Source organism: Muntiacus reevesi, chromosome 1, assembly GCF_963930625.1.
Source record: "Muntiacus reevesi chromosome 1, mMunRee1.1, whole genome shotgun sequence".
In the NCBI taxonomy this organism is placed as follows: Eukaryota; Metazoa; Chordata; class Mammalia; order Artiodactyla; family Cervidae; genus Muntiacus; species Muntiacus reevesi.
In genome coordinates, this window is record NC_089249.1 from 263,234,275 (window position 1) to 263,258,011 (window position 23,737).

A 23,737-nucleotide genomic window follows, 5' to 3' on the forward strand; every position below is an offset into this window, starting at 1 on the left:
GACTGAATGTGAGGAACTGCAGACAGGAATTAAAGCCGTTATCTAAGCTTTATGCAAGAAAGTGGTGCCAAATACTGAGAGGAAGAAGAGTAAATAAAGACTAAATTTGTGAAGAAAATCAGAAGCCCAGTTGGGCAAGAAATTTAATTTTGAAATCGATCAGTGTATTTTGGTCTGCCCTCTCTGTCCATGGATTCTGCATCCATGGATTCAACAAACCGTGGATCGATCAAAAATTTTCAGAAAAAATATTCCAGAAAGTTCTAAATAGCAAAACTCGAATTTGCTGCTCTGGCAACTATTTACATAACATTTATATCATATCAGCATTATAAGTAACCTAGAGATGATATAGAGTATGCAGGAGGATGCATATTATATACAAATACTATGCCATTTTATATAAGGGTCCCAAACATCTGAAGATTTTAGTATTTGTGAGGACTTCTGGAACCAATCCCCCATGGATACCAAGGGACAATTGTAAAAATACTTAAACTTATGAAAGTGAATGAGATCACTTCAGAAGAAAGTTCTGAAAGAATTTAAAAGAGGACTAGCTCTGAGCCATGTTAAAGAGAAGGAATAAGTGTGAGGCAAGAGAAAAAAATCAAGAGGGTGGTATCAGACCGTCAAGAGAAGAGAAGATTCCAAGGAGGGTGTGTCCCGCTGTGTCACACAGTTTAGGCATCCAGTGAGATGACAGAGGAGCTAAGTTTGGCAATAAACAAAAGGAGTTTCAGTGCAGAGGTGGAAATGGAAGCTAGATTAGAATGGGGTGAAGAATTAATTAGAGGTAATAAAGAGATGATAGTAAGCAATGATAACATGTTCCACACGTTTAACAGAAAGATACAGAGAAATTGGGCAATATCTGCAAAAGAACATGAGATCACCAGAAGGATTTTTTATTTTTATTTTTAACATGGGACATGTTAGTGTGTTAACTGGCATGATCAGGAGAGAGTGAGAGCTTGAGGAGACAGATGCAGAGCTTAGTTCACAAGAAAGCAAGAGGAGATTAATTCTAGAGAAAAGTGGAGGGATTGCACTTGATTAGGGCAGGGATATTTCTTTCCCAGTAACCACAGGGCCCAGGTTCTGTTTGGCTAGATTAAGAGTGGGAACATGAGGGAGTTTGCCATTGATGCATCTTATTTTCTTGGTTAAACTCAGGGAATGAGTGTTAAAGGTAAAGAGAAAGTTTAAAACAGTCATCTGAAAAAGTGAAAAGCAAATTTACTAGGAAAATATACAAGAGTAATAGGCAGTACTGAATAAGCATTCGAAATTTTAGTCATGAATTTCAAGTATTATCAGTCAATCTTGCTTTTTCTGTCAATGTTCAGCTTTAGTTGCTAAGTTGTGTCCAACTCTTGTGACTCCATGGACTCTAGCCCTCCAAGTTCCTTTCTGAACAAGGTTTTCCAGGCAAGAATACTGGAGTGGGTTGCCATTTCCTCCTCCAGGGGATCTTCCCAACCCAGGGATTGAACCTGCGTATCCTGCATTATCAAGTGAATTCTTTACCACTGGGCCACCCCAAGAGAGCCCCAAAGTTCAACTACTAAAGTCTGTAGATTGGATGACAGTGGGTTAAAGAATTGCAGTGATGGTAGAACAGAATGAATGAAATAAAACAGAGGTGATGGTCATAAAGTAGGATACCTTAAAGATTTACGTGGTGGTTTATTTACTGATGATGACAAATCCCAGTACTCATGTGAGCAGGTGGCAAATCTGGAGTTGAGGAAGAGAGTGAGGCGAGTTCAAAGAACAGGCTGACGTCTGGGCTCTTTTGTGCACACGGTTCTTGCGATCACTAGGAACAATGGCAGGAATTAAGATACACAGGAAGGCAGTGAGTCAGTAGTTGAAGTCTTAAATGAATGAGGAGAAATGATTAGAAAGGTAGCTAGGAATTATCACCAAGAAGTTATAGGTAGTAAAACTAGATAGGCACCCAAAGAATACCTGTCCAGCTAAGTCTATAAGGCTGTTGTCCTGAAAACAGTGCAGCATGGCTCTATAAAGAAAACTATATATATATATATATATTATACTATTACATTACTAATAATGCTTTCTAAAATGAGTGACTTCCTTCTTATAAATCACATACTTCTATCAATAAAGATTTTGATTATATACTATAATATTTATGTATTTGTAACTTACATATATGCCACTCTAAAGATATTTATCATGAAAAAAATTTTAAAGGATGAAATTTATATGAAATAAACTATACTTAAGAGCTTCCCTCGTAGCTCAGTTGGTTAAGAATCTGCCTGCAATGCAGGAGATCCCAGTTTAATTCTCGGGTCGGGAAGATCTGCTGGAGAAGGGATAGGCTACCCACTGCAGTATTCTTGGGCTTCCCTTGTGGCTCAGCTGGTAAAGAATCCACCTGCAATGTGGGAGACCTGGGTTTGATCCCTGGGTTGGGGAGATCCCCTGGAGAAGGGAAAGGCTACCCACTCCAGTATTCTGGCCTGGAGAATACCGTGGACAGTATAATCCATAAAGAGTCAGACATGACTGAGCAACTTTCACTTTCAAACTATACTTAAACCTATTTCATTATTACCATTACATAACCTTTTTGCTCTCACTAGAATACTACTATTAATCATTTTATAACTGAAAATGTTTTTTACATCCTATTTTATGCTTTGTAACTGAGGCATCTGAAGGTCTGGTACTAAGTTTAGTTTGTATCATTCCATGTTTTTAGTGATTTTCCTAACTGACAGAGAAACTTCACAAAAATATTTATATCCAAATGAAAGAAGTATCTTGTTGGTTCTGTTTACCAAATTCTGGTACTCATTTTTAATCCCATGTACCAAATATATAAATATTTTTAATAATTTTACATGGCAAATTTCTACTTATTTTTTCATTGAAATATAGTTGATTTATAATGTTGTATTAATTTCTGCTATACAGCAAAGTGATTTTGTTTTACACACACATACATATATATATATATATATATATATATGCATTCTTTTTTTTCATATTCTTTTCCATTATGGATTATCATAGGATACTGAATTTAGTTCTTTGTGCTGTATATTAGGATGCTGTTGTTTCTCCATTCCATATATTTAATAATTTACACCTGCTAACTCTAACCTCCCACTCCACCCCTTCCCCAACCCCCTCTGCCTTAGCAACAACAAGTCTGTTCTCTGTGTCCATGAGAGTCTGCTTCTCTTTCATAGATAGGTTCAGTCATATCATATTTTAGATTCCAAATATAAGTGACATCACATGGTATTTGTCTATTTCTGAGTTACTTCACTTAGTAATATAATCTCTAGCTGCATCCAGATTGCTGCAAGCGGCATTATTTCATTCTTTTTTATGGCTCTTTATGGCTGAGTAGTACTCTATTTTTTTATTGCACCATTTGGTTTTTTGTTATTGAGTTGTATAAATTGTTCATGTATTTTTGAAATTAGGCCCTTGTTGGTTGCATCATTTGTAAATATTTTCTGCCAGTCCATAGGTTGCCTTCTCATTTTGTTTATGGTTTCCATTGTTGAATAAAAGCTTGTAAGTTTCATTAGGTCCCATTTGTTTTTGCTTTTATTTTCAATTGCCTTGGGAGATTAACCTAATAAAACATTGGTACAATTTATGTCAGAGAATGTTTTGCCTGTGATCTCTTCTAGGAGTTTTATGATGTCATGTCTTATGTTTAAGTTTTTAAGCCATTTCAAGTGTATTTTTGTCTATGGCGAGAGGATGTGCTCTAACTTCATCAATTTACATGTGGCCATCCAACTTTTCCAACACCACTTGCTATAGAGATTGTCTTTTTCCTATTACACATTTTTACCTTTTTTGTTGAAGATTCACTGACCACAGTTGTGTGGGTTTATTTCTGACTCTCTATTCTGTTCATTGATCCATATGTCTGTTTTTGTGCCAGTACCACACTGTTTTGATTTCTGCAGCTTTGTAGTATTATCTTAGGTCTGGGAGGATTATGCTTCCTGCTTTTTCTTCAAGATTGCTTTGGCAATTCTGGGTCTTTTAAGGTTCCATATAAAATTTTAAGATTATTCATTCTGATTTTATGAACCTTGTCATAGATAATTTGAAAAGGATCTCATTAAACCTGTAGATTGCTTTGGGTAGTATGGCCATTTAAACAATATTAAGTCTGCCCATCCAATAGCATAAGATATCTTTCCATGTCTTTGAATCATCTTCAGTTTCCTTTATGTTTTATTGTTCTCAGCATATAAGTCTTTCACCTCCTTGATCAGGTTTATTCCTTTATAGATGCTATACTTAATTGTGTTCAGTCAGGATGTCCCATAAACATGGAAAATTTTGTAAAGATTTATATTTAAAATCCTTTCTCCATAACATTCATTTCTCTCAAAAATAAGTTATTCTAAAAAAAAAAAAAAAAAAATAAGTTATTCTCTCACTAACTGCTAAAATACAATTTTTATCTTTAAGAAATAAATTTAATGTATGCATTTTTAAAACACTGCTGGGTAAAATACATAACTTGAAGCAACTGTCTTTTGTGATGAAAAACGGCATGCTCATTTTGGCCTCATTTGTCCTTGGGATCTTTGTTCACTTACTCCAGCAGCCATTGCAACAACAGTCTCTCTGGGCTTCAACCAACTTCACACACATGCAAACTCACAGTGCCTGTCCTCCAGCCCTGGGACTCTCTTTTGATGCTACAACATAAAATGCCATAAGACTGCTTGGTAGTCGTACAAAAGTCAGAAGTGTGGGGGAAATTAAAGCCCAATGGGCTGAATCTTTGTATTAGTTAGGGTCCTCCAGAGAAACAGAATCAATAGGACATACGCATATATAAAATGAGATTTATTATAAGATATTGACTTATGTGATGATGGGACTAGCATGTCCCATAATCTAGCATCTGAAAGCTGAGAACCAAGGAAAGTCAATGATGCACTTTGAAAGCCTTGGAGCTGGTATAGATTCCAGTCTGAGTCTGAAGTTTTGAAAACCAAGTGTGCCAAGAGCAGTAGAAGATTCAGGTCCCATCTCAAGCACTCGTTCAAAGCAGAGAGTAAATTCAACTTTTGTCTGCCTCTTGTCCTTTTTAAACCCTCCACAAATCCAATGGTGCCCCTTTCTGGACACTGCCCGGATACTAATGGTGACAAACTCAATAACACAGCTTCGTTTTGACTCTTTCTCATTCCTTGCCACACTCCCCTTTTCTGTCACATGAGACTATAACACATAAACCTTCCCTTCAGGTTTTGAACATAAGCTAATATAAATAATTTTCCCTGAGGTAAGTTATGAACCTTTTATTATATAAGATATATTCATGGTAACACCTCCTCTATAATATTTCAGATAATATAGGAGGTATAACCACCTGATCTATTCAACCAAAAACATATAAACTGCATTATGTGGTAATATGATTTTACACAAATGTTCCCTCCATGGTATAATGAAGTCATTAGTCATTTATGCCGCACAAAGAATTATAGCCAAATAGGTAGGGAAAATAATATTCAGAAATTATAAAAAATTACTTTTAATTACTTCCTGAAATGATACAAGGCAATGCTGTTTAGAGCAGAGAATTATTTTCTTGAACAGTATTTGTTAATCTCTTGCTCAGCATCTAAATATAAATAATTATTCATTTTAAGATAAATTGCTCTATCATAGGTTTTATGTATCATCTACCACTAATTTCATATTTTAAGTGTAGCTATTAATTCTGAGCCTCATTGAAAATATTTGGCATTATACTCATAATTATCAATGACTGATTTAAATTATATTTCCTCTGATATTAGTCATCTCCTGCCCAACTCATTTATACTTTAGCATTTAAACTGATATTTTCTTTCTATGAAAAGTAATGCATTTATTCTGCATTTTTAAGAATATGTATTTAGTTCATAATAAGCTTTGCAGACATTTGGGGAAAGTTTACCTCATAAAACAGGCAAAATTCTAATAGCTGCATACTGGCCAAAGGTTAAGTAAATACTGTTTAAAGTTATAATTTAAATACCAATTGTGATTAAGTATATTAAAAGTTTTGATGTCTAACTTAATTGTATATCAGATGACATTTTCATCTTAACCTCCAATTTGCAGGAATATTACGGATATCTTTTTTGAAATGTTCATTTGTTCACTTTCATCTTTCTAATCTAAGATGACCGCCCTATAGCCAGTCATAGTATCATCTTTTTAAGTAATACACTATTTATTATAACATTTATAAAGCAAGTAAACTTTTCAGATTACATCTTCTGGGAAGATGGCTCATAATTAGATCATTCTCTCAATGTGGATTTGCCAGAAAGCATGGCCTGGAAACATGAGCTGTTGCTTTTAATTTTTTTCACCATTGCAAACAATTCTCAATGAACATTTTTGCTCATATATCTTTATACACATTACTATTTAAGGGTACAGCTTTCCTCAGTTTTCTCATTTGTAAAATATACATTTTTTTGCAGATTATGTTCCATTATCAGTTATTACAAGATACTGAATATAATTCCCTCTGATATACAATAAATCCTTGTTACTTATCTATTTATGCTTAGTAGTTTGTTTCTGCCTATTCCAAATTTTTAATTTGTCAGTCCACACTTCCCTCTCCCCTTTGATAACCATTAGTTTGTCTCTGAGTTTTTCTGTTTTGTATATATATTTATTTATATTATTTTTTAGACTCTGCATATAAGTGATATCATATAGTATTTGTCTTTCTTGGACTGATTTCACTTGCATAATATTCTCTAGGTCCATCCATGTTGCTACAATGGCAATATTTCATCCTTTATGATGGATGAGTAATATTTAAATATATAGATATATATGGCCTTCCCTGATTGCTCAGCTGATAAAGACTCTGCCTGCAATGTAGGAGACCCCAGTTGGACTTCTGGGCAGGGAAGATCCCCTGGAGAATGGATCGGCTATCCACTCCAGTATTCTTGGGCTTCTCTGGTGACTCAGTCAGTAAAGAATCCGCCTGCAATGTAGGAGACCTGGTTCAATCCCTGGGTTGGGAAGATCCCCTGGAGGAGGGCATAGAAATCCACTCCAGTATTCTTGCCTAGAGAATCCTCATGGGCAGAGGTGCCTCATGGGCTGCAGTCCGTGGGGTTGTGGAGAGTCGGACGTGACTGCAGCACAGCAAAGAGCATCTATCTATGTTCCACATCTTCTTAAGCCGATTGTTTGTTGATGGGCACTTGGCTGATTTCTTACTAAAATGATACAGTCAGGATAAAAAGTTTAAACAATAAGGAGAACTGAAATAAAAACATCACCCCAATTCTCACTGTTGACAAATTTTCACTGAATGTTTCCTTCGTGCATTCAACTAGATACTGAAGCTATAGCAGTGAACATATCCAATAAAATTTCCTGCCCTCATTGTGCTCATATTCTAGAGGGTCATAAATCATATTTGACACTGGAATAAAAAATAATCCCAGGCATCTCTTTACATAACTCTATACAAATGAGAGAATAGTTTGATAGAAAGAAGTACTATGTTATAATGGGATGACACACCCTGTTTCAAATGAAAATATTAAAGTTAGTTTTACTGGAATTTGCCAAAGGTGAAAAGTCCTAAAATAATTGAAACAATTAACATCACATAATTCTTTCTTGATCTCCAAAAATATTAGGGTTTTTTGAATCACTCCACCTAGAGAAGATATTAAAATCATTGAGTTTGAAGTCATCATGTGTTTTTTAAAATTCCTTGTTTTAATCTATCCATAGTTGATTGACTTCTTAATAATAAATAGAGGCTTAAAATCTTCCTTTTGTCTCCCTTTTACTAGTTCCCAATTTATCAGCTCCCAATTCCTATTGGTATTTACTTATCAATTTGAATAAAATCTACCCTCTGTCCTCTGACTAATATCCATATTGGTTAGTATTAGTTCCAGATTTAAATGCATTCAATATTCACCAGAGTCCTTTTATCACAATTTCCCCATTTCTGAATAATATTGTGATTTTTGTGTCTGGTTTGGCTGGATTTATTTGAATCACAACTCTTCTCTTCTCTGCCAGGCTACCTTGCAGAATTTGGAGCCAACCTCCAGAACTGTGTGAACCAACTTGTTTAAAAGTTCTCTCTCTCTCTTTATATATATATATCCTGTTGATTATATTTCTGTGGCAAGCCGTGACCAATACAGTAGTAGAAATTCTTTCATTATTTTCTTCTAATAAACTTTTCATGGTTATTTTCATATTCCAAATAAAATTAAAAGTTACCTTGTGAATTTCCATAACATTATTAGAATTTTTAATTTTATTACTTTAAGCTTGTATAATGATTGGTATTGTCTTAAAATGATTGGTATTGTCCAAAAATGACTTTTTCCCCTTTAGAAATGAGGCAAATCTTACCAGTGACTCAGAGTTCTCTTTATGTTCTTAAAAAGCAGAAACTAATACATTGTAAAGAAACTGTAGCACAATTTTTTTAAAAAAAAGGAGAAAAGTTTTATAACTTTCTTCATAAGGAATTGTACATATTCTCTTCCTTTATTTACAAATCATAAATATTTCAAACATATAGTCAAATATTTCAAACATATAGTCAAACAATAGTCAATATTTCAAACATATAGTTAAATATAGTCAAATTAATATAGTAACCATATATTCAGAATTTAGATGAAAACAATATAAATGTACTCCCATGCTTGTTTAAAGTTTTTATTTAAATAAATAAAATATTTGAATACAGTTGATACTCCTTTGGTAGTTGTCCCCGAATTCCATTTCCTTTGCAACATTATTAAAGTACCTAGGAGTCTGAAGTTGATTTTCCTCTTTGCCCTTATTTTTATGCATCTAGATAATTATGGGAACCTGGACAATATAAAGAGCCCACCTTTCAATGCAGGAGACATAAAAGACGTGGGTTCAATCCCTGGGTCAGGAAGATCCCCTGGAGAAGGGAATGGCAACCCACTCTAGTATTCTTGCCTGGAGAATCCCATGGACAGAGGAACCTGGCAGGCTACAATGCTTAGGGTCGCAGTCAGAGACAACTAAAGTGACTTAGCAGGCATACACACAACAATATAAAAATTAGGGTTTTTTTTTAATGTATAAAATGATTTGATATATTGTCCTTGTGTAACTTGTTCTTTTGATTAAAAAACTACATTTTGGAAAAATATCTGTATGGATACTTATAGGTCTAGTTCACTTATTTAACTTGATCTGTATCATTCTACTGTAGAAATATTCAAAAATGTATTATTTGTTCATTAAGGGACAATTAAATTGTTTCCAGTATTTTATGGTCAGTATTGTTTTGTGGATGTTGTGCACATGTGCAAGATTTCCTAGAGGATATAAAATAGATATCCAATTTCCATTCTTGATAATAAGAACGTGTTCATCTTTACTATATATTGACAAATTGCTCACCAATGTAGTTTGCTAAATAGGGTTGTTTTCCAACCAAACTTAGGTCAACTTCCTCGTGCAGTAAAGTCAATCTACTGACACCAGGTTGTGGTGAAGGAAAGTGTAGCATTTATTGCAAGACACCAAGCAAGGAGTCCAGGCAGCTAGTGCTTAAAGGGCTCAAACTCTCCTGTGGCTTTAGGAAAAGTTTCTAAAGACAAGGTGAGGGAGAGTGGTTATGGAGTGCAGGATCAACTCACGGCCATTCTGATTAGTTGGTGGTGAGGTAATCTGGGGTCAACATCATCAACCTTCTGGTTCCAACCAGTCTGGGGTCTGCATGCTTGTGGGCAGCATACAGTTAAATTCCTCCAAAGCACATGACTCAGAGTATTACCTAAAACCCTTGAGCGGGAACTAAAGATCCCTGACTTTAATTGCTCAGTCATCATTATTTTGTCTTGCTTGATTATTTTCCTTTCTTTCTGCGTTTTCTCATTTCTCTGATTAAAATTATTCTTTGGAACTTGGAGAAGGCCAAGGAGGCTAAAGTTTTCCTGCAACCAAAAATGGGTTGAGGATATGAGGAGGATTATCCTGTCCTGGGAAAGCCCCATGGGTTCCTACTCAGTTATAGAATGGCATTTGGCTGCAAGTGTTCTAACTGTAACAACTGATATGTTTGCAATTCTCTTTGTGTTTTATTCATGTGTAGTGACAGGATAGTTGCTACAGCTCCAGCCATCAGTTTTGAGTACAAATAAGGAAGTAGAGTGGCTAGGACAGAGACAGCAAAAGTTTTCACAGAAATAGTCCCAAAATATGTATCCTTTGTCTCATTGGCCAGAAAAGCTTCATAAGGAGCTGCTGTCTGCAAGGATGGCTGAGAGAAAGCAGACGAGTCATGACTGGGTCAGACTAGTCATGCATCATCGTTTGGGCTTCATCTTTTTTTGTACTGAACAATATTGTGCACTTATTCTTTAGGAAGGTAGAGAGGCAGCTAATCATCAATGTCTGCTACAGTGGTTTTTCAAGTTCATGCTCTTATTAACAGACTTTCTGATTTTGTTTTATTTTGGGGTATGTGTGTGTGTCTTTTACATGCTTTAAAGCTTTTTTTTTTTTTTAGCATACTTTAAGGCTTTTTTTTTTTTCTAGTTAATTCAAGTTCTATATATCTGTTCTGTATTATATATAAACTCAATTGTTCACATTGGCATGCATTTTTCTAACACTGAAATAGTTGAGCATTGTTTTATATGTTTATTAGCCCTCTGAGTCTCTTCTGTGAACTGTGTTTATGTCTGTTTTGCTATTCTTCATCTGAGAAGCTCTTTATGTAGTCTAGATATGAAATATTTTATAAGTTGTATATGTTGTAAATATAATGTCTGACTAGTCTTTTAATTTTATTTTGATGTCTTTGTTGGATCATCGATTATTAATTTAATGTTATCAAATTATCAATGTTTTCCTTTGTGTGTCTGGGTTATGAAAGTCTTTCTTATGCTAAAGTCATAAATTCTCCTATATTGTCCTTTTGTTTAGAGTTTTGCTCTTTACTTTTAAATTTAATTCATCTGCATTATATTCTCAGAAATAGGGTAAGGCAGAGATTTTTATTTCTTCCAATGTGAATAATAGTTGTCCCAGAATTTTTTATTGAGATGGCTTTTTCTTTCAAGCTCTGAATTGTAATTCCATGCCTTTCATATGCCAAGTTTTTACATATGTGTGTCTATTCCTATCTCTGCATTCTGTTTTATTGGTCTATCAGTTTATTCATGAAACAACAACACAGCTTTATTAATATAATTTTAGGATATCAATATTCAGTAGGAAAATATCAGTCACACATTTATGCGTTGTATGGGAAATGTTAAGGTGTCATATCAACCTCATTAGCAGCTAGCACATGAATATTCTATTGATTTTGGTACCGTGTTCTTGTAATCAGAAACTCTGCTTAATGTAACATTAATTATAGTTGTTTAGTTGTGATATTATTGGATTTCTGTTCAAATAACCTTCAAATAATAAATATTTGATTCTTCCTAATTCATACAACTGTTATTGCTTTCTTATTTCATTGGTTGGAAACTCCAGAGCAATGATGATTACTGGTGGAGCTAATAAGTATTATTTGCTTGTTCCTAATACTAATGGGAATGTTATAATGCCCAAAAATTATTCTGGGACAAATCATCCTCAACCATGATGTACTTTAAAAAATGCTCATTTGATTTAATTGATCAGCACTTTAAGATATTTGCATGTGCATTCATAAGAAAGGTTAACCTATCATTTTTCTTTCTCTTATTTGCTTTTCTGGGTTAGGTATCTAAAATACACTAATTCCATAAAGGCAGCTTTAGAATTTCCCCCACTATTTTTTTTTTTTTTTTTTAGTTTTCTTCACAAAAGAGGAAGTTTTCTGTCCTTTGAAGCCTATCTATAAAATTGCTTGGACTTGATGCCTTTGTTTGTGATAGATTATTCCTGCTGTCTCACTTTCTCTGCTGGTTGTCCACTCAGATAAAAGTTTACTCTTTTTGAGTTAATTTAGGTAGTTTAAATTTTTATAGAAATTTTCTCATTTGACTTAGTCTTAAAATTTATTTTATAAAATTTAACATAATTTTCTTAAGATTTGGGGCATTTTAATTCCTACTATATCTGTAATTATTTTATTTTATGATTAATATTACTTATTAATATCTTCTCTTCACATTATTGATCAATCTTTCTGAGGATTCTTTATTTTTATTACTCATTGGAGGATCCATCTTTTGGTTTATTGATCAATGCACTTAATCAAGGACCTAGTCATCTTTCTCCTTGTAGTATATAATCTTCATGATGTGGTCTCCATGGTCACCCCAAAATGGGAACAGAAAATGGAAGAGTGAAGGTGAAAGTCGCTCAGTTGTGTCTGACTCTCAACCCCGTGGACTATACAGTTCATGGGATATAGTCCATGGAGCTCTCCAGGCCAGAATACTCGAGTGGGAAGCCTTTCTCTTCTCCAGGGGGTCTTCCCAACCCAGGGATCAAACCCAGGTCTTCTTATCAGCTTCCCCAAGGGAAGACGGGGTACATAAGTGATTTTTGTGTATTAGGACTAGAAGTGTCATAGATCACTCTGTCTACATCACCCCAACCCAGTGTAAGAGATCTGAGAAATGTATTTGAACTGTTATCCCGGCAGAAAAAGGGAACGGGGATCTTCTGTGACCATTTTACTCTATTTCTACATGAAGAATATGCTCATCTTCTCCCTAGGGAAGACAAACTGAAGTCCCTTGGACTCAGTGCATTCAAACGCCAAGATATCCAAGAAATGTGCAGTCTTCTCCAACATGTGACTATTTGACTTCTCCTATAATGGGATCCGGTGAATGAAAGATCAGTTTGGGACTTCCCTGGTGGTGCAGTGTATAGGAAAGTAGAAAGAATAAAAGAAGGAAAGTGAAGTCGCTCAGTCATGTCTGACTCTTTGCAACCCCACGGAGAGTAGTCTACCAGGCTCCTCAGTCCATGGAATTTTCCAGGCCAGAGTACTGGAGTGGGTTGCCATTTCCTTTTCCAGGGGATCTTCCCAACCGAGGGATCGAACCCGGGTCTCCTGTACTGCAGGCAGACGCTCTACTGTCTGAGAATCCACCTGCCAATTCAGCGGACATGGATTTGATCCCCGGTCCGGGAAGTTTTCACATGCCGTGGAGCAAATAAACCCGTGTGCCACAACTACTGAAATCCATGCAGTCTTGGGCCATGCAGCACAACTACTGAGCCTGAGTGCTGCAACTACTGAGGCCCTAATACCTAGAGGCTGTGCATCTCAACAAGAGAAGCCACCACGGGGAGAAACCCGCACACGACGACAAAGAGGGGCCCCCACTTGCCCTAACTAGAGAAAGCCCACGCATGGCACCCAAAATAAATACATAAATATATAAAGTGCTATTTTAAAAAAGGAAGACAAGCTTATCTTCACCATCATTCCCAAACACACATTAAAAAAAAAATCACAAATAAGATCATTATGATAAATATTTGATCGGTAAGGGGAAAATGGAGGAGATGTAGCAGGACCTAATGCATAACTGTCTTCAACAATAGATCTCAAAAATCACTGCAGAACCGGAAAGTCTGAAAGATCACACATCGAAAGAGTTAATGTACCAGACCTAGAAAAATTTAAAAAAAAATATGTATATACCAGACCTAGAAGTAGCAAATGTCACTTGGATATATTCCATTGGCTAAAAATCAGCTACATTGTTCCAATAAAATTATAGAAAGCCTATGGAAGGAGTTTATCTATGCACCAAAAAAGAAGAGGGGAAAATGAATATTTGTGAACTCTAGCAGTCTCTCACCTCAATGAATTGATCCTTTTATCATTAAGTAATTAACTTCATTAACCCTAATAGTAATACTTCTATAAAGCATTTTTTTTTCTAATATCAGTATTACTCTGCCAGATTTATTTTGGCTGGTTGCTTTGTGTAACCCTTTTCACTCCATTATTATCACCTCATTATTTTCAACTTGCTGAAATTATTATATTTTAACTGTATTTCTTGGAAAAAAGGATAGCTTAAGCTTAGATTTAATGAAATCTAATCTGAGAATCTCTAAATTTTTAAAATGAACTTAATCCATTTTCATTTTTACAAGTTTGATGCTAGGAACAAATATCTTTAAAGAATAAAACTATTTTTCAAAATGTATTACTAAATACAGTTTTCAGGAAAAAAAAGAGTTCATCACTTGAAAACCCTCCTTAAAAGAAATGCTGAAGTATGTGGGATGCAAGAAGCAATGCCAATGTTTTAAAAAAAAACATGGTAAACATGTTGCTAAATTTTATTAAACACTGTAAAAAGTGACTAATTTTAGAGTACTTAAAAACACTTAAAAATTTAAAATACAGTGTAACTAAATATAGGAGTGAGATATCAACCTTAAAATATTTCAAACTAGTTGAATTTGGAGGAAACTAAAGACAAATAGTGGTGGAAACTGTGGGCGACAGGAATAGATTTGGCAACTACTAATAAAGACAGAAGAAAATTGGGAGTATTTTTGGATGAAGCACTTTCTCTAGCAGGACAAGAATCTAAGTAATCCTAGGTAATATAACAAGGTAGCCTAATAGCTCTGAAGAAGAATTCAAAGTGTACAATGGCTCAAGCACGATAAACAGACCAAGACAGCTTCAGGTGCCTGGGTGGAGATGAAAGAGATTCTGCTCCATGCAGTCAATCAAGGACCCTGGCAGAAGGTTTTTCTGTATCTTCCACAAATAAATTCCAAGGTCATGCTGAGCATCAACATGTAGCCAGTGCAAAAGAAATGAGCATATTGGGCCTTTCTTACTGCAGCATAGCAGGAGGCACATGGTGCTGACGTGTCTTGAAGTTAACATCATCAGTATGAGATGTATCAGCATCATGTGCCTCCTGCTATGATGCAAAGAAAATGGAACATCACTTCTCTGACAAACTTGCCAAAAATGCCGAACCTGAATGTAATCCTGAGGAGGCATCAGATAAACCCAAACTGAGTCACAATATTCAAACTATGTGACCTTTACTCTTCAAAAATGCCAAGGTCACTAAAGACAAGGAAATACTGAGGACTCTCAGATTGGAGGAGACCAAGGAGATATGACAGCTAAATGCAATGGGTGATCAATTAATGACATTTGAATAATATCTATAGATTAGTCAACAGTTTTCTCAATATTAATTTCCTGTTCTATAGTTGCTGGTAATCAGATGTTAACATTTGAACTAGCTAAGTGAAGTAAATACAGAAATTCTTTGTAATATTTAATAACATTTATGTGTGTATGTGTGCTTACTCACTCAGTTGTATCTGACTCTTTGAGATCCCATGGACTGTAGCCCACCAGACTCCTCTGTCCATGGGATTCTCCAGGCAAGAATACTGGAGTGGGTTGTCATTTCCTCCTCCAGGGATCTTCCTAACCCAGGGATCAAACCCATGTCTCCTGAGTCTCCTGCATTGCAGATGGATTCTTTACAACTGAGTCACTGGGAAGTCCCAATAACTTTTATAATCCTGAAATATTTGTATTTTAAAAAATTGCTAATGAATAAGCAAATTAATTCCCATCATGCTTCCACATAGAGGGACAGCTGTTGTCTGACATTAAAAGGATTGTAAAGACCACTCATGTGCCCCTACTCTTCATTTTTCATCCTATATCTAACCTCAGATATTCAGATGACACCACCCTAATGGCAGAAAGCAAAGAGGAACTAAAGGGCCTCTTGATGAAAGTGAAAGAGGAGAGTGAAAAAGCTGGCTAAAACTCCACATTCAAAAAACTAAAATCATGGCATCTGGTCCCATCCCTTCATGGCAAATAGAAGGGGAAACAATGAAAACAGTGACAGACTTTATTTTCTTGGGCTCCAAAATCACTGGGGATGATGACTGCAGCCATGAAATTAAAAGATGCTTGCTCCTTGGAAGAAAAGCTGTCACCAACCTAGACAGGATATTAAAAACAGAGACATCATTTTGCCAGATAGTCAAAGCTATGTCTTTTCCAGTAGTCATGTACGGATGTGAGAGTTGGACCATAGAGAAGGCTGAGCACTGAAGAATTCATGCTTTCAAATTGTGGTGTTGGAGAAGACTCTTAAGAGTTCCTTGGACAGCAAGGAGATCAAACCAATCAATCCTAAAGGAAATCAACCCTGAATATTTATTGGAAGGACTGATGCTGAAGCTGAAGCTCCAGTACTTTGGCCACCTGACACAAAGAGCCAACACACTGGAAAAGACTCTGAGACTGGGAAAGATTGAGGGCAGGAGGAAAAGCAGGCAATAGAGGATGAGATGGTTGCATGGGATCATTTACTCAATGGACATGATTTTGAGCACACTCCGGGAGATAGTGAAGGACAGGGAAGCCTGGCATGCTACAGTCCATGAGGTCGCAAAGAGTTGTAAACAACTAGCAACTGAACAATAACAACAAATATCTAAATTATCATTAGATTAGCTACATCTGTGTAATCTTTTTAATAACCCATTTTGGTGTGTAGCTAACAAATAAGTTTCCCTGAGAATATAAAGATTCAATCCCTCACAATAGTAATCCTGCAATAGTCCTGCAATAGTAGGCATTCAGATCACAACTTTAACAGCTTTTCAAGTTTCCACACTCTCTCATTTATGCCTCCAGCATTCCTCTCAGGCTCATTAGTGCCTGGAGAGACAGGGAAGTCCAGTCTGTCTCCAAGCATTAGCGATGGCAGAGCAGCAGTATGGAAGCTGAGTGATACCTGGGCTCTCAAATGTGTCAGATTCTAAGGTGGTATTGTCTCCAGCAATCTTGACTAATCCTAATCCAGGATTACATTCAGTTTACAGAATTTTTATCCAAACAGACCAGGGTCCTTTGAATTAAAGGAATTGGAACAGTTGAGATTACAGCCAGTGCTGTTGAGCCCAAGATGATATGGGAACACATCATTTTCTGTATAAACGATACAGGCTTAGAGGGAAGGCTGTAGTGAAGACTCTCCTCTGAAAAGGATGGGCTACAGGAAAAGAGCTGGCAACTGTTCTCATTTTTAAAAGAAAATTGTAAGTGTATTCTCTGATGGGGCACTTTGTCTAGCTTGCTAAATTAGTTAGGGTATTCTAAACTGACTAAGAGTTGTAATAAATTGACCACAAATGCATAATAACTCAAACATAATAGATGTGTATTCATGTTTTTTTAATTTTGTTATTGGTGTATAATCGCTTTACAGTGTTGTGTTAGTACAACAAAGTGAATCAGCTACATGTATATATATATCGCTTCCCTCCTGAGCTTCCCTCCCGCCCCACCCCCATCCAATCCATATAGATCACATCAGAGCACTGAGCTGAACTCCCAGGGCTATAGAGCAACTTCCTACTAATTATCTGTTTTACACACAGTAGTATATATATGTCAATCCTAATCTCCCAATCTATCCCACCCTCACCTTCCCCTGCCATGTCCACATGTTCATTCTCTATATTTGTCCTAAAAATAGGTTCATCTGTACCTTTTTTCTAAATTCCATATATATGCATTAATATTCTATATTGGCTTTTCTCTTCCTGACTTGCTTCACTCTGTATGACAAACTCTACATCCATCCACGTCACTATAAATGACCAAACTTCGTTCCTTTTTATGGCTCAGTAATATTCCACTGTATGTATGTATCACATCTTCTTATCCATTCATCTGTTGATGGCTATTTAAAATAGGTTGTATTCATGTCCTGGCTAGAGTAAGTAGTGCTACAGTGAACATCAGGGTGAATGGATCTTTTTGAATTATGGTTTTCTCAGGGTATATGTCAGGGCTTCCTTGGTGGCTCAGCAGTAAAGAATCTGCCTGCAATGCAGAAGCCACAGGAGATATGGGTTCAATCCCTGGGTCAGGAAGATCCCCTGGAGGAGGACAAGGCAACCCACTCCAATATTCTTGCCTGGAGAATTCTATGGACAGAAGAACTTGGCAGGCTTCAGTCCATAGGGTCACAAAGAAATCAGACACACTTGAAGCAACTTAGCATACATGCACGCAGGGTATATGCCCAGTAGTAGTATTGCTAGGTCGTATAGTAGTTCTCTTTTTTAGCTTTTTATGAAACCTCCATAAAGAAAGAAAATGTTAATAGCTCAGTTGTGTCCAGTTGTTTGAGATCCCATGGAGTGTAGCCTGCCAGGTTCCTCTTTCCATGGAATTATCCAGGCAAGAATGTTGGAGTGGGTTGCCATTTTCTTCTCCAGGGGATCTTCCCAACCCAGAAATCCAACCTGGGTCTCTTGTATTGCAGGCAGATTCTTTATTGTCTGAGCCATCAGAAAGCCTCCATACTGTTCTCCAATTTACATTCCAACCAACAGTGCAAGAGGGTTCCCATTTCTCCATGTGCTCTCTGGCATTTATTGTTTGCAGATTTTTTGATGATGGCCATTCTGACCAGTGTAAGGTGATACCCATTGTGGTTGTGATATGCTTTTCTTTAATAATTAGTCATGTTGAGCATCTTATGTGCTTGTTGGCCATCTGTAGGTCTTCTTTGGAGAAAGGTGAATTTAGATCTTCTGCCCATTTTTGATTGGGCTGTTTGGTTTGTTTGTTTTTTTAAATATATTGAGCTGCATAAGCTGCTTGTATGTTTTGAATATTTTATTTCTTTCATACATAGACAGACCAAGGAAGCTGAAAATCTTTAGGTGGAATTGAGATTTATTTGCCCCACCATTCATTAGTGGTTCAAACTATAGACTTTGCCAACTTCCACATATGCCTTCCAAGGTCATCCTTTAGAAGTGAAAGGGAAAGGAGCATGTCGGAACACATGGACCTAGTCTAAAAATGACACACCACACTTTCTTTTAGATTCCATTGTCTAGAATTCAGTGATATGGACATACCTAAAAGCAAGGAATGCTGGGTAATATTTAGTGGTTTGCTCAGTAATAAAAGAAAAGGTTGTAATGAACAGAGGTTAGCCTGTGTCAAAAACTTCCACATATGCATGCTTTGTAAACAATTAAATTTTTAGCATTTTTATCTAGGCTCAAGGAGAATTTAGATATATATATATATATATATATATATATACACACACATATACATACATGTACATATCAGAGTCTTTGTTCTCTAGAAAACTACAGAGATTATAGATGTTGGGATATTGGAAGCACTCTACTCCTACTCTTCCTAAGGTATGCGTGCGTGTGTGTGTGTGTGTGTGTGTGTGTGTGTGTTAGTTGCTCAGTCATGTCTGACTCCTTGCAACCCCATGGATTGTAGACCGCCAAGTTCCTCTGTCCATGGGATTTCCCAGGCAAGAATAGTGGAGTGGGTTGCCATTTCCTTCTCCGTCCCTAAGGTATAAGCTTTACTTTATGACAGATGGAGAGGAGGTCAGACTTAAAGTGTGAAATGTGTGTTTCTTAGGTGTCATTCTCTCTTGGGAGAAGAATAGACCACCAGAGGGTATTGGTGCTTGCCTCAGATTGCAAACCTCCAAAAGTTAGTTCCTCTTCACTATCTTTTTAAAATCCATCCTTCCTATCCTTCTGTAATTAATAAACATTTGTGTATTTTAAGAATCATGAAATCAATCATGATATCATCCCTTGCGAGATCCATCAGATTCCCTTTGTTTTGTGGCTGCTCCTTTTGATTTCTTTCAGTTGATAATAAGAGAGTCAAACCAAAGTAATTGATGCAAGGAATTTCTATGAAACGATTCAAAGCCTTCACAACTTTAAAAAAACAAGATGTGGAATATTTCCATCACAACATGAATCTCTCGTGTTGCCATATTATAGAGATGCACACATCTTTCTCCATCGGCCCTGACTCCTAGAAAGCACTAATCTGTTTTCTGTTTCTATAATTTTGTCATTTCAGGAATATTATATAAGTGAAATGATACAATATATAACCTTTTAAGTTGGTGTTTCCATAATTTAGCATAATTGTCTGGAGATTTACCCAGACTGTAGCATGTATTGAAAGTTTTTTAAAAAGTTATTTCTGAACAATATTCCGCAATATGAATATACTACAATTTACTTAATCATTCACCCATTGAAAGACATCTAGGTCATTTCTGGCTTTGGGCTATTATGAATAAAGCTGCTCTAAACATTAAAAAAAAAAAAAAAAGCCTTTACAACTTTTAGAGAGAAAATCAATACAATTTTTTAAAATAATGTTAACCCCAAAGCATATCTTTGTAAACTAAATACAGCATGTTGTCCTAAGAATACAAGCAAAATGTGGGTTGTCTATACATTAAGATGTTAACTGGAAGCAAATTCATTTCTGCAACTATAGCTACTCTCTCTCTTTTGACTGTTCCAGTTTTTAGATCCAAAAGTAGATGAGATTCAGAATTAGAAGACAGTTCTAGTTCCTATTCTGCTACTCAGTAACTTGAATTTTGGCAACCTGCTTTCTCTCTGTAATTTATTCATCTGTAAAATGGGGATAACAAGAACTGCTGTGCCTCACCAGGATGTTACAAGGTAGAAATGAAGTACAATATATGACAACTTTTATATCACTATACAGATTACATTTTTACATGATCACTAATGGTCTTAAGATCAGAGTGACAAGAATCTGACCTAGGGTGTTTTCTTACTTCTGACATTACCTCATGCTCTTGGCCATGGTTGTTGACCTTCAGGGCATTGTGCCAGAGATACCTTTTTGTGTTTTTATTCCGTTCCTGGTTTCCTGCTAGGATATGTTTTTTTAACTTCTGCTTTTTATGCAAAATTTCATTCTTCAGCAAATGCATTTCAGTTGATTATGGTTTTTACTTTTATACCACCAGAGCTCTGTCATTTATAAATCCATTTTATTAAATTTAAAAATAAATTCATTTCAAAATGATTAAATAATTTTAAAAGACTAATAGAAATACTCCAAAGATTTTCACGAAAAAAAGGAAATTCATTGCTATATCTTAATTACAAAAAAATTTTGACAAAAGTGGTTAATATGAAAAGAAAGCATTATAATGAAGGAAACAACTAAATTTCATATAATCAGTGATAACACATAAAAATATGTACATATATCTAAGTATTTACTATAATATGGAAAAGTATTTTAAAAAAACACTAAGTTTTCCATGCACACAAATGTTCCTTTATTTTCAGATCACTGCTGCAAAGTTACTGGTTTACTCAGACTTTCCCTAGGAAACAGTCACCATCTGCCTGATTAGTCTGTTTCCTTGGTATCCTGCCCATTCTCGCTATTTAAGTTTCTGCTCTATTTCGAGAAATGCACTCATTAGGATGGTCACATCTGTTATCATTTGAAAAGAAGTACACATATTCAAAAAACAAAATAGAACCTTGATATTTTATTAACTATAAACAGGAAAAGTCTCTTTTCATCTATCTTACCCTTAAATGCTATCAAAGGATAGTTTGATCTTTAAGGTCCCTCTCTCATATTCCATGAACCTGAAATAAAAAAGGTGCTCAGATAGTAAAATGACAACTCACACATTTTCATTATGTGCATACTGAGAAGCACATTAAAAATACCATCTATTAAAATTAGTTGACTGAATACTAGCATAGAATAACAAGTAAAACAGGAATACTTTCCTGTTCTTAAGACTATTTATATCTGACTATCTCCTAAAACTGAAATAGCAACATACTAGAATCTTACATATATATGTATGTTTACACACATGAGACAAAATATTCATTATCACAAACTTCATACTCATCACCCTATGATCAATGGGAGGTCTCCGACCCCTGTTAGGGTTCATGCCTAAATGAACAATCATTCAAGAGGTAACAAAAGCAGCAACATTATTTTACCCACACCAATAGCTGTTAAAGCACCGTTGTTTAGTTGCTAAGTTGTGTAGGACTCTTTTGTAACCCCATGGATGGTAGCCCACCAGGCTCCTTTGTCCATGGGATTTCCCAGGCAAGAATACTAGAATAGGTTGCCATTTCCTTCTCCAGGGGATCTTCCCAACTCAGGGGTCAAACCCATATCTCCTGTATCACAGGTGGCTTCTTTACCACTGAGCCACCAAGGAAGCCCAATTCAACCTATATTTCCCCTAAACTTTCTAGAGCGTATGCTCCACATCTTCACACAGTATGGTATTGTCATATTTTTTCCCTCTAATGTGTCCCAAGTAATGAGCCACATGTAAATATCTGACTCTTAGGATTCTATGATGTCCTTCCAAGATTCTCAGTCCTTAACATACACATATCTTCTTCAACTTATTCAGTCAAAAACTATGTGTTGGTGTGAAGGGATTTTACAGATGGAAGTAATGTCTAAAATCCATTGACTTTAAGATAGGGAAAGCACTCTGGTGGGCCTTAACTGATCATAGGAGTCTTTAATAACAAGAATTTTTCTCTGCTGATCACAGAAGAGGAAGTCAGAAAGATACATTTTGACTAGCCTACAGCAAAAGGTTGTGAATAGGGCCATGTGGCAGGGGATAAAGAGCAGCTTCTAGCAGCTAAGAGCAGCCCACAGCTGAATGCCAGCAAAGTAGGGTCCTCAGTCCTGCAACCACAAGACATTGAATTTTTCCAACAACCTGAATGGGCTTGGATGAAAACCTGAACCCCAGATAAGAAGTGCAGACTTGATTTCAGCCTGATGAGACCTTAAACTGAGACTCCTGTAATGTTGGGCCTAGACTTCTGACCTAGAGAACTTACAAGTTCCCTTTGATGTGGCCACTCTCATGACCTCTTTTTTTTCTTTAATCAAGAAAAAAAGGATCTTCCAGCCTTGGCAGATGTATTTTGAACAAGTTTATAGGTCATAGTTAGGGAAGAAAGTCAAAGAACATGTTATGAAAGTGATAACATGGTACAATGAATTAATAATACATCAAGGCAGAAACAAAGTTGTTTAAAAAGCATTGATAGGGGTATATTTCCCCTGATCTTCACCACTGAGTACCAGATTTTCTTTTCTTTTCTTTTTAAATTTTTTTTTTTTACCATGCTAGGTCTTTGTTGCTGTGTGCAGGCTTGCTCTAGTTGCAACAAGTGAGGGCTACTCTTCATTGTGGTAGGCTGCCACTGTTTGCAGATGATGCGATTGTGTATATACAGTACCCAAAGATGACATACCAAAATTAATCTAAGATGAACTGTAGAGCTAAATGTGAAAGCTAAATTATTAAGCTTCAAGAAAAAAACATAGAATATCTTCATGTCTTTGGAGTAGGCAAAGATTTCTTAAATGAGACAAAAAGTTGATAAGCTGAAAGAAAAAAAAGATGCATTGGCCTCCTTTAAAGCTTAAAATTTTTATTTATCAAAAGATACCATTAAGAAAGTAAAAACGCTAGCTAGAGTATGGAAAAATGTATTTGCTGTTTATATGATTAACAAACATTTCATATCTAGAATACATAAATAATTTACAAATGAGGAAGAAAATGACTGATAGTTCAATAGATAATTGAACAAAAGATTTAATAAGGCACTTCACCAAAAATATTTCCAAATAGGCAATAAAATATGAAAAGCTAAACACCTTAAGTATTTGTCCGACTAATGCAGATTAAAACCATGAAGTGAAACACTATATTACCAGCATTGTTAAAATTAAAAAGAGACAATATCAAGTGCTGGTGAGGATGTGGAACAACTGGATCACATATATGCTGTTGAGAGTGTAAACTGGAACAACTGCTTTAGAAATGTTTGGCAGCATCTA